Source organism: Leptinotarsa decemlineata, unplaced genomic scaffold, assembly GCF_025532065.1.
Source record: "Leptinotarsa decemlineata unplaced genomic scaffold, Ldec_3_MD MMD2_tig00002159_RagTag_RagTag, whole genome shotgun sequence".
Lineage (NCBI taxonomy): Eukaryota > Metazoa > Arthropoda > Insecta > Coleoptera > Chrysomelidae > Leptinotarsa > Leptinotarsa decemlineata.
This window is the reverse complement of record NW_027412574.1, coordinates 5,696,744-5,709,225: the sequence shown is the minus strand read 5'-3', so window position 1 is coordinate 5,709,225 and position 12,482 is coordinate 5,696,744. Positions and strand designations below refer to the sequence as shown.

General features: G+C 36.2%; 1 long non-coding RNA gene across 1 annotated transcript; it reads left to right on the top strand.

The window, feature by feature from the left end:
- The first annotated feature begins 8,438 nt into the window (after positions 1–8,438).
- Positions 8,439–9,599, top strand: LOC141483008 (uncharacterized). Its single transcript, XR_012465855.1, has 2 exons — positions 8,439–8,757; positions 9,212–9,599. It is a non-coding gene; the product is annotated as an uncharacterized lncRNA (long non-coding RNA).
- The last annotated feature ends 2,883 nt before the right edge of the window (positions 9,600–12,482 follow it).

The following is a 12,482-nucleotide window of genomic DNA, read 5'->3' as shown; positions in this document are numbered from 1 at the left end:
GCACAATGATTAGTCGCGGTCCTTTATTTGCAGGCATGTCAGGTGTACACATTCTCGAACCATCAGTCCACCATTTCGCAACTGTGTCGTGAGTTTCATTTGTTACGCAATTCCACTATTCTTCTGCTTTCCATAACTGCTTGACGTTTGTTTATTACTTTAAATCTGAATCCTAGTTTCTTTATCCAATTCTAGAGAGTTTCGTCACAGCAGCTCACATTATGGCCGGAAGTAGGTATTTAATTTATTCCTTATGATTTCAGTTGTAGGAATCTCATTGCTTTCGAGACAGTCGTCTATTGTTTTTTTTCAATGATTTTATTAGATGAACTTCTAAAGGTTTCCCTAATCCTGTATCACATCGCGTCTTGCATTCATAAGGTTTGTTTCCGACTATTTTACGTACGGTTGAGAAAGGAATTTCGGTCAAATCTGATGTTGCTTGTATTAGTTTGTTTCCCTCGAAACCAAACTTGAGATGTAGAGTCTTATATAGAGAGTATGTTTCAATATTCAAATGCATCCGAATCTAATTCACTGGTATCTATTTTTTGCATTGTTCACCATTGCTATTGGAATCACTACACTGGAAAAATTCTGCGTTGTTATCACATCCGTTATTACTATTAGTGCTTGTCCAAGGATGTCACATTTTAAATAGATAACAAACATTTGAAATAATCATAACTGCACCAATATCAAATTTCAACACTCATATCGCGATCAGTTCCTGAACTGAACACGACGGCGATAACCATCTCCCCATTCCTAATTTCTATTTTTCACCGTAACATGACTTCAAATTTGGTTTTATGATTCTTCAGCCAATCATAAAATCCAGTTAGTGAAAATTATCCAATACGCACTGCCAAGTCTACAGTCTACGTGGAACTGGAGTATACAACATCGTTTACTTCAATTATAAATTGTCAGTAATATTCATCGACCCATTTCTACCTGCCGCCATGCTCTTTGCTATTCTCAAACTTCTTTGAATTGGATTCCATATTTGGTTCACAGCGTCTTATTTTCTGTTGAAATTATCCGTGTGTTTATAAATTTCCATTGCCCTCCGTACCAGTCGGCTATGGTAACCCTTGGAGGCAATGAGCTTCGTGTTTTCAAACAGAATTTTGTGGTTTCCTTTAACGAGTGCGTGCTCCTCCACATCTGACCTATCCGGTTGTCGTAGTCTGCAGTTTCTTTCTTTCCTAATAATAATAATAATAAATAGCTGTGAATTGGCGCAGTGGTAGCATAACCGACTCACAATCGGAAGGTCCTGAGTTCTGTACAAACTTCGACATGATATTTTTCTCGAGAGAGTTCATCTAATTGAAGCTGGGATGATTCTGCAACGTAACATGGCTGAGAGAGTGCGAATGGCCATGATGCTCCTTAGATGACTCGGAGAGTTATTAACATTGCCTACCCAAGACACGAGGCTAATGACCAATGCAGTCGATGCCGATGACACCCAAAAAATTATAATAATAATAAATGTCTAAATTACCAAATAATGAAAAATAAATCACATTATGTGTATGCAGTTAGGGCCAGATTCAGTTTGTATATAATACATACATATGAAATATAATTCAACAGTTAACATACATCTGCTCTTCCATCTAACTCCCAGAAAGAAGTCATCTTTTGGTGGATTTCCGTGGTGGTTCCGCCGTATACCTTCCCACAAATGCACGGTATGCGATACACCCTTGTTGCTGATAGTGGTTATATTTTGTCTTTAACCGACCTGAGACTTTTGTATCTTTTTGGTTGGCTTGAAAACCGTCTTAATGTTGTGTTTCCCCAAGAGTTTTCTAATTCTGTCTGTGGCTCTAGGGATGTATGGTGGATACGCACGCATAACCATCTGAACCTCCTCCGCGTTTTGAACCCATTCGATCTCAAGGTCACTTGAAGACGTTCCGGTTCTTCCTTCAGATGCTCTGGTTTACATATTCTTCGAGCCCGTTTAGTTAGAGTAAATGACTAAGATGGTGGTTTGATAGTGCGGGCAGGTATCTGAACGTGTGCGTGCGTTTCATATTTCAAGTTGAAATGTGTTAAATAGTAATGATTTTAAAAATGCAATTAGAGCGATCTGAAAAGGTACATATATGCCCCTGTAACTTTTTTTTTGAAGAAAAAACACTACAGTTAAATCCTTGAGCGCCCAGAGCGGTGCCTGGGCGAAAGTAGTGATTAACATTTGATTTTAATCGCTAGAGATTGAATAAATTTGGAAAAACGTGCTCAGGAAGTTTATTCTACATAGGCGCAGTTCTCTAAATGAAAGAGTTCTTGAACAGAGTGAGGTTCGAAGTGTACTGAGTCGAACCTCAAAACGATGAGCAGCCACAGTCCGTCGCGTATTTCTAATATGTACCGCTCTTGGTGGATTCAAATGTGCCAAGTCACTTGAACACCTCCCGTGAAGTATCTACAGAAGAGAGACAAATCTTCAACATTTATTCGATGTTCCAGACTAACAAAGTTGCAAGTGATGTACCCGTCATCAATCACGCGGATGGCTTTTTTCAAGATGGAATCCAGCAGCTTCAGGGTATGTTTAGAGGCGGAGCTCCGTACATAAGAACAATACTCCAGAGAACCTGACCTTTATAAAACATCAAGAGCTCCTGAGGTGTGTACAGTTTTCTGGTTCGCGACAGTGGGAAGCGGCTTTTGCATTTCCAGCGACATCATTATGCCAAGAAATATTGGTGTCCATTTCAACCTCCAACAAACTTATCGAAGCAGAAGGTGGAATAGTCTGACCTGACATTATTATATCCGGTTCGAAGACATTTAACTTTTTGGAAAAAACCGATGGCTGGGTTTTTATGGCATTGAATTACACCTGGTTACTTTCACACCGATTAGAAAGGTATGCCTCCTCCTGCTGCTGGTGAAGATATGCATCCGCCGCCGATGTTCTGAAATCCAAATAGAGGGGCGAAACAAGTGTGCTGTTATCAGCAAAGAAAGAGGGTTGGAGATAATATAGATCCCTGGAGAACACCAGCGTTGATGGTAAAAGTATTCGTGAGATATCCATCGACACCCACTTGCAGGAAACATTCTTTCAGGAAACTAAAGAGCCATATACAAAAATGATTCGACAGACCATAGCTTCAAAGTTTGGCCAAACATCGGTTTTCTCCAAAAAGATAAATATCTCCGAACCGAATATAATAATGTCAGGTCAGAGAATTCCACTTTCTGCTTCGATAAGTTTGTAGGGGGTTAAAATGGACATAAATTTGTCTTGGAACAATCATGTCGCTGAAATTGCAAAAGCCGCTTCCCGAAAACTTGGGGCACTCTTCCGAACCAGAAAACTGTATACACTTCAGCAACTTTTGATGCTTTATAAAGCTCAAATCAGACCTTTTTTGGGTATTGTTCTCATGTATGGTGGTCCGTCCCTAAGCATACCCTGAAGCTGCTGGATTCCATTCAGAAGAGAGCCATTCTCCGAATTGAAGACGCGAACATCACTTGCAACATTGACATTCTGGAACGTCCAAGAAGTTTGTCTCACTTCTTTAGATACTTTCACGAAAAGTGATCAAGTGACTTGGCACATTTGATTCCACCAAGAGCTGTACATATCAGAAATACGCGATGGACTGTGGCTGCTCATCGTTTTGAGGTTCAACTCAGTACACCTCGAACTTCATGGTTCAAGAACTCTTTCATTTGGAGAACTGTGTTTCTGTGGAATAAACTTCCTGAGAATGTTTTTCCAAATGTATTTAATCTCCAACAATTCAAATCCAATGTGAATCACTACTTTCGCACAGGCACCGCTCTTATAGCGATTTGAGGATTTTCCTATAGTGATTGTGTTTTGTCTATAAAAAAATAACCAGGCATGTGGAATGGTAGGCGCGGTTTGTTGAAATGGAATTCTCGTTCACCGGATTTGACTCCACTATTCTTTTTCTTTCAGGACTATATCAAATATAAAGTTTGTTACGTAACCTTGAATAATGGAAGAACTTAGAGACAGAATTATCGAAACTTGGGCTAGCATTACCCCAGAAACATTCCAAAATGTCAGAAATGAGTTCGAAAATAGACTGTTTCACTGTCAGGTTCAAGGAAAATATTTCGAAAATTTGCTCAAATGATCGTTTATGTATGAAATAAATGATATCGAGGTTAAAATAAAATGCTATCGTTTCATAGTTAGGAAATTCCTAGCCTCAAATTCAAATATCAATAACTCCGCAACCGATTATCGAAATTAAAAAAAAGTGAAGTTCATTGTATAAACACTTTTTATATAAATTGTTACAAGATCCACTTTCCAATTGAAAAAAATTTGATAGGGGGCCCTTCGATGCCACACTATAGGCTTCTTTATAAAAAATTACTGAAAATTATAACTTTTCACAAAAATATTGTCTACCACACGATTACATTTCAACTCCTTAAGCAAGGTACACCCGATAATAATTAATAATAACCTACAATAAAATTCACTTAATCGAAAGTCTGTTAACAACTATGTATGTCTCTTTCAGACACAAACTGGAAAAATACTTCTCGAAACAACTACTTTCATATGAACAATGAATTACACGAAAGAAAAATATTCTCGAAACAACTTCTATACGAACACTGAAATATACGAAAAACACTTTTCTCTATTCAGTTCGTATTTAAAACATTTGTTATGGAATTTCACAGGAATGCTACACAATATAGTAAATAAAAGAGGTAAAATTTCACTCACCTGGAACACTGCCATCCTCACTGGTGGACATCTGATGTTTCGGCATAAGACACTTGCTCTATCGCCTTTTCAGCACCAACTTTGGATAACATTATACGATGAAGTACTCAATTCATTCATAAAATCACGACGTTATGTCACGAATGAATTCAATCTACTCATGTCATCGATGACACAACGTAATGAAGTCAGTTCGGACTTCCATTGTCTAATATGATATGAATTGATTTGAAATCCCTGAAAGAATCTGTAAAAAAAATTTAAAAGATTAGCTGAAAAAAAAAACAATGTCATTAAGCAAAAAACTGAAATTACAATGAAATAACATACAAGCAATAACCAAATAACAAAAAAAAGAACTATTAACACGAGCTGAAAAAATTAAAAAAATATTAACGAGAAATGAAATAAAAGATTCGAACCTAATTACTACACGACGTTTCGATTGTTAGTATCCAAAATCGTCTTCGGGTGATAACTGGACTTATTCCTTCGAGATCTGACTATTTATAAGACATTCCACTGCTTCCACCTATCCCCTCTTTCCTTTCACCGCGTCATTGGTTTTTAGATGGAGCTGACCGTTTGGCGGGAGTTGGTCGTGTTCCGCTTGATTAGAGGTTTCCATATGTTACGTATCTCTACGCTAGCTTGGCTAAATGCATTGTTGGAAAACATAAATGCGGCTTCTTTTAATTTTGTCCTAAACCAATGTTTCTGCTTGTGGATGATTTCAGCCTGAGCCCATTTGATGTAATGTTGATGAGTCCAAACATTCTCTGCTATTCCGGATTTGCTGGTTTCTCCTTGCTGTGTGTGTTTCTTGTGCTCGGCAATGCGAACTTTCAATGACCTCTCAGTTTCACCGATGTATGATTCTCCGCATTCGCAGGGTATCCGGTGGCGGTTTTTGTGAAGCTCTTGCTGTCTTCTAGCTAAAGCCTGTTCCACCATTACTTTGGAGTAACCATTTCGTTTAAGGTCATTTTCAATGATGCCTAGTTTCTTTTCGAAGCCTTACAGAGCCCGAAAGCACGGTCTAGTAGAGTCTTGATGATTCCTCTCTTAGTCGGTTTGTGGTGGTTGGATTCCTGGTTCAGATACTGACCCGTGTGACTGGATTTTCGATATACAGTACATGACAGTGAGGCAAAAATACTTCGTAATCTACTTTCAGCATATGGTTTGTAACAATGTATCTTCGAATATACAAGGTTACAAGGAGACAGTAGATCTACAATTGATAATATATTCTCATCGGTTGAGTGTGAAATTGAAAACGAAGTTTTGCATGTGGACTTCTCGGACCATGCTCTCCAGTTTATTACATTACCTATAAATTTCGTCGCCGCTGATAAATACCATTATTTTTTGAAGAGAAATTTTAATGATCATAATATCCTCCATTTCATTAATTTATTATCGGGCGAAAATTGGAATTTTCTATACTTCACTGAATTTGACTTTGATACTAAATTTTCCCATTTTTATGATGTTTTTCTTCAAAATTCAAGTAGACACAAACCATGGATTACTAGGGATATTGTTGAAGAAGGTATATTACTCAGAGATATTTATAATTTGAACAAGAGCCAAACCAATGTACATTTGTTGGGTCAATATAAGCAACTCTTAAAAAATCATAGACAAAAAATTGTGCTCTCAAAAAGTCAATACTTCAATAATCAATTCCTTAAGGCTCAACATAAATCTAAAGCTGCCTGGTCTATCATCAGGAAAAATACTATTATCAACGATTCATCTAAATGTTTACCCAGCTATTTTGACATTGGCGATGGTGTACTTGTTGACGATGGTCCCGGTATATCTCAAGCATTTAGTAGTTATTTTGTCGATTCAGTGGAATCATTAGTAAAAAATACTGCACCTGGTGGCATTGAAAATCGTTGTGTAAAAACTGAGAGTCTTTTCCTCTATCCAATAAATGAAACTGAACTCTTGGAAATAATTAAATTCGCATGTTCGAAAAATTCCAGTGGGGTTGATGAATTGCCAGGCAATGTTTTGTTAAAGGCTGCTTCGAAAATAATGGAACCTCTGATTTATCTAATCAATTTATCTTTCTCTGAAGGTATTTTTCCTTCTCGGCTTAAGCAAGCAATGGTCGTCCCAGTCCATAAAAAAAGCGATAAGCATGTAATGTCGAACTATAGAGGTATTGCTTTACTATCTCCATTTTCGAAAATATTTGAAAAATCATATCAAAACAGACTTGTGTCCTTTTTAAATAAATACAATATCGTATCTGACAACCAATATGGGTTTCAAGTAGGCTTGTCAACCCAGGATGCCATCCTTTCTCTACATAATCATGTATTATCAAACTTCGACAACGGTGAAAAATCACTTAGTATTCTTTTCGACTTGACACGGGCGTTTGATACCATACATCATGGTCTTCTTCTTGATAAACTGTTTGACATGGGCGTCCGTGGTCCAAGTCTGAAATGGATTGAAACCTATTTAACTGGTCGTACACAGGTTGTTAAAGTTAGGGTTCAGACTGGGTCATTTGTCTCTGAATCTCGAAACGTTGTTACAGGTGTGCCCCAAGGTAGTGTTTTGGGGCCTACACTATTTATTTTATTTGTTAATGACCTTTCAAAAATTAATCATCCACAGTGCTCTATACAATTTGCTGATGACACATCTTTTACTGTCAGTGGTTCGGAATGTGAAACATTGTCAGTAAGAGCAAATGATGCTGTATCCAACATGCAAAATTATTGTTCTAAAAATGGCTTGATTCTAAATAATCTTAAAACCAACACCATTCTCTTTACAATTCAGGAAACTGATTGTAGTGTATTGGTTAGGTCTGAGATTAAAAGTATTGAACAGGTAAACTATAAAAAATTTTTAGGAGTTTTTATTGATTCCCAACTCAATTGGAATCATCATGTTGATTTCATACTGAAGAAATTAGCGACACACTGTTTCGTTATATGGAATCTGCGTAATTTTGTGTCTATTGAAATTCTTAAAAGTTACTATTATGCATATGTTTACTCTGCCCTCAATTACTGTATTATTTGTTTTGGCAACTGCAATAGAATCAGTGACTTATTAATTTTCCAGAAAAAGATTATTAGAACAATTTGTTTTAAAAAACCACTCGATTCCTGTAAACCACTTTTTGCAAAGTTGAATATATTAACTGTTACTTGCATGTATATTCTTAATTGCGTAATCTACGTTAAATCAAATTGCTCCAAGTTTCAGAACAGAGATGATACATGTCTTCTTTCGGGCTTCACCCTGAGAAAAAACTACAACATTTTAATTCCTAGTCATAAGTTAGCCAAGGTCACTAATGGACCTCATATCTTGTCAATAAAACTGTACAACAAGCTCCCAATATCCATTGAAAAATAACTAGTGTAAAGCTCTTTAAACAAAAAGTTTGGAAACTATTATGTGAAAAGGTATTTTATTCGCTTGATGAATTTTTTCAGTCTGATTTGGAATTTTAAATTTTAATTTTTGTATCCCTTTTATGGTCTAAATGTTATATAGTATATCTTATAATTATGTTGTTTTATGATTGTGACCTCATTGTAATTGTACTGAGTAATGTGACTTTTTCCATGCCTTCCCTAGGTCTACGGAAATAAAGATTTTTTTTTTTATTTTGATTTTTTGATTTTTTGATTTCCCATTTAGTGTCGGTTCTCTTCACCAATACATCTAAGAATGGAAATTCGTTGTGGACTTTCTTCTCCATTGTGAAAGTGATGGAATGATTCACGTTGTTGATGTGCTTCAGGAAAGTGTCTAGTTCTGCATTCCCATGGTTCCATATTATGAAGGTGTCGTCTACGTATCTCAACCAAACTCGGGGCTTCTTGTGGGCTTGTTCAATGACCAGAGTGGTGAAAGTCGCGATTCCATTGGCAGTACCTCATCTTGCGTAAAGAATTTGTCCTTCAGTTGGAAGTAGCAGTTTTGTACACAACATCCTAGTAATTCCATGATTACTTGTATCGGTAAGTTCGTTCTATCCTTTAGGTCCCCATCTTCTGATGAAAATGCACCACAAAACATGTCAACCACCTTCACTCAGACATTTATTCGCCCATTTGATCAAATCTCAGTCATACAAAATCTAAAGGGGTATATTTTCAGGAATGAATAATTTTTGGGAACGTAAGGTTTTAACTTCCCACTCCTCCATCTTTATGCAAAAAATGTGGGAGCCCTTCAAAGAAAGAAAGGAATCAATAAATGTCAAAAATCAACTCTAAACAAAGATGTGTAGTATATAAAAATAGCTGTTTCGCGAAGGCTTTTCTTCCAGTTTGTGTCTGAAAGTTACTTCATTTCATGATCTTTGTATAGAGTTGATTTTTTAAAATTGGTTGTTTCCTTCTCTTCCCATGAATTTTTATTTTGAAACAGGTGAGTACCTATCTACCTATTTACGCTGTTAATGTGTTTCAGGAAGGCGTCTAGTTCAGTATTCCCATGGTTCCATATTATGAAGGTGTCGTCTACGTATCTCAACCAGACACGAGGGTTCTTGTGGGCTTCTTCAATGGCGCGACAAGCCAAAGGTCGCCCGCACGACACTCATACCAAAATACCAAGCTCGAAGCGCGCGGCCATCACCGTCAGTCGTAGCTGTCTGATATTGGAGTAAACACGTTCTTTCATTCATGGCGCTTGTCGCTAATTGTTTTTAGAAAGTTGAACCAATAATTATAATAATCCCAAGCTGTACTTGTTGTTGATTCAGGTGAACCCATGTAAATATTATATTATAATTATTGAAACCTCTTTGAATACCTGTATATAGTGTAAATATATTTTCAGTTATCACAAGCTTCAACCGCAGTACTCATTATTTGTAACCTTATCCATTAAGACAAGGGAATTGACATATAAATCAACAACAAAATGGCTGTTGTTCGAGCAAAATTCTGTTTTGCCTCTGTGGCATTAGACACAAAAACCACCATTTTGAGAGTCCGCACTATTCAGTTAGAAGGAGAGGACACATCGTACGAATTTCCAGAACATCTTTCAACAAAGGAGAATCATCCAAAACTTTTCGAAACAACTATAGTAAAGAATATAGCCAAGAGTTTGAAAACACGTGGAAAGTTTCGAAAGGTGTGGATTTCACTAGGAAACGAAGTTAAAAGTCAATATTTGGATGAAGAGGGTAACGTATGTTATGATGGTATTTATTTGGATGAGTGTCGGGCATATGTTGACCCCAGCTCCGTTCCTACTCATAACCTTGAAGCCTTTCCGCATGAAAAAAACACGTCGCGAGTAAAAAACATGATTCTTGATAAATTTTTTGGAAGGAACCAGAACGCGGTTACTTTTATGGATCTTTTTATAAGTGAGTGCACTCGTTTAAATTGTAAGGAAGAAAATTAAGCAGAGACATTGACATTTTTTTTGGAGGGACCGGCCCTCGACTGGTTCCAGAGTTTCTTAAAAATAAACAGGATCACAAGACCATGGGAGTATTGGAAACATTCTTTTATACATACTTTTGCGGTGATAGGGTGGCCCGAAATAAAGTATGCATATGAATTTCGTTATTTGAATGGGTCGCTTTCAGAGTATGCGCTAAAAAAGAGAAATCTGCTTTTAGATACAGACTCAAAAATATCAGAAAATACTCAAATAAATTTAATTGTTTTGGGTTTACCAGTGAAAATTCAATTTCATATAAATAGAAAAGATTTAAATACAATTGATAATTTAATGTCACTCATAAATCAGTTAGAAGGTCTTATAGAAAAAGAAAAAAAAATTAAAACAAAAATTACACAGGAAATTAAATCAGAGAAAAAACCATGCCCCTACTGCACAAAAAAAGGATTTCCTAACAGGTATCACTCTGAAGGAATTTGCAGGTTAAAACTCGCTGAGAATACAAAAAATGAGAGAATAACAATAATAAATAACACGAATATAGAAGAGAGTGTATCGTTTTCTGAAGAATCAAAAAACGAATCGCGGCCCCACTTATCAGATTAAAAATATATATCGAGGATATCCCAGTCGTTGCGGTATATGACTCGGGAGCAAATGTATCAATAATAAATTATGATACAGTTGTAAAATTGAAATTAAACAAAAAAGTGGGGAAAATAGACTAAACACATTCGCAGGCACTACGAATACTTTAGACTCAATAAATCTAAAAACAAAGATTTTCAATATTACGAATACAATATGTTTTTATATCGTGAAAAGTGTTTCTTTTCATGATGACATTTTGTTGGGTTTAGATGCAATTAAAGAATTTGAACTTTGTCAGGATGAAAACTTGAAAATTTTTCAAAATGACACAAAGAAATGTTTAAATAAGAATATGAAAACAGAGTCTATTTCAACAAACACGGTTGTAAACTGTGAGAGCTCTTTGGAAGATGTGTTGAATAACCACAAAGTATTGTTTACAGAAGATAAATTCGAAGTAGGCAAAACAAAAGGCTACGAGGCGTCAGTAAAACTTACCGAAAATAAATATATTGCGCGTAAACCGTACAAATGCTCTATAGCGGATAACGAAGAAATAAATTCACAAATAAAATCGTTATTGAAGGTAAGTTTAATTGAACGCTCTACTAGTCCTTTTGCATCTCCGGTAACTCTTGTTTTAAAGAAGGAAGAAGGGACAAAGTCACGGTTATGCGTAGACTATAGCGAACTAAATAAGATAGTCATACCGGAATGCCATCCATTCCCAATTATTGATGATTTATTAATTCGAGTACGGGATTGCAAATTTTTTTCTAAATTATATATATATATATATATATATATATATATATATATCGAGTTATATGATATATATATATATATATATATATATATATATATATATATATATATATATATATATATATATAAGATGAATAGATTAGTACTTTTTGATCATTCCCATATTGATTTCAATTTAAGAGCCACCGGTATACAGCTGTTTCAGCCTATTGGGCATCGTCAGTACCGGGCAGGCGGTCCTCGATTGAAGACAAAATGAGAAAAAACCAAGAAAGTACTTGATAAAAATAGCTGCGTAAACGCAAGCGAAACATAAGTGGAACCACCTATTGGTGTGACACCCAAGTCAACTTGCCAAGTTTTTTATGTCAGTGTTGGTGGTTTGACCAATCAACCGACAACTGCGGTGGCAGAAATTTGGGAAGCTAACCTGAAATGTCATCGGAAAACGAATCCACATGTTTCTAGAAATGATATGAAATCTAGAAAGGTTAATGCAGTCAAGCTGCTGGGAAATAATTCCATGAAAATCAAAAAATAAATAGATAAGTACTCTTTGATCATTCCCATATTGATTTCAATTTAAGAGCCACCGGTATACAGCTGTTTCAGCCTATTGGGCATCGTCAGTACCGGGCAGGCGGTCCTCGATTGAAGACAAAATGAGAAAAAACCAAGAAAGTACTTGATAAAAATTTGTCTTCAATCGAGGACCGCCTGCCCGGTACTGACGATGCCCAATAGGCTGAAACAGCTGTATACCGGTGGCTCTTAAATTGAAATCAATATGGGAATGATCAAAAAGTACTAATCTATTCATCTTTTGATTTTCATGGAATTATTTTCCAGCAGCTTGACTGCATTAACCTTTCTCGATATCATATCATTTCTAGAAACATGTGGATTCGTTTTCCGATGACATTTGCCACCGCAGTTGTCGGTTGATTGGTCAAACCACCAACAC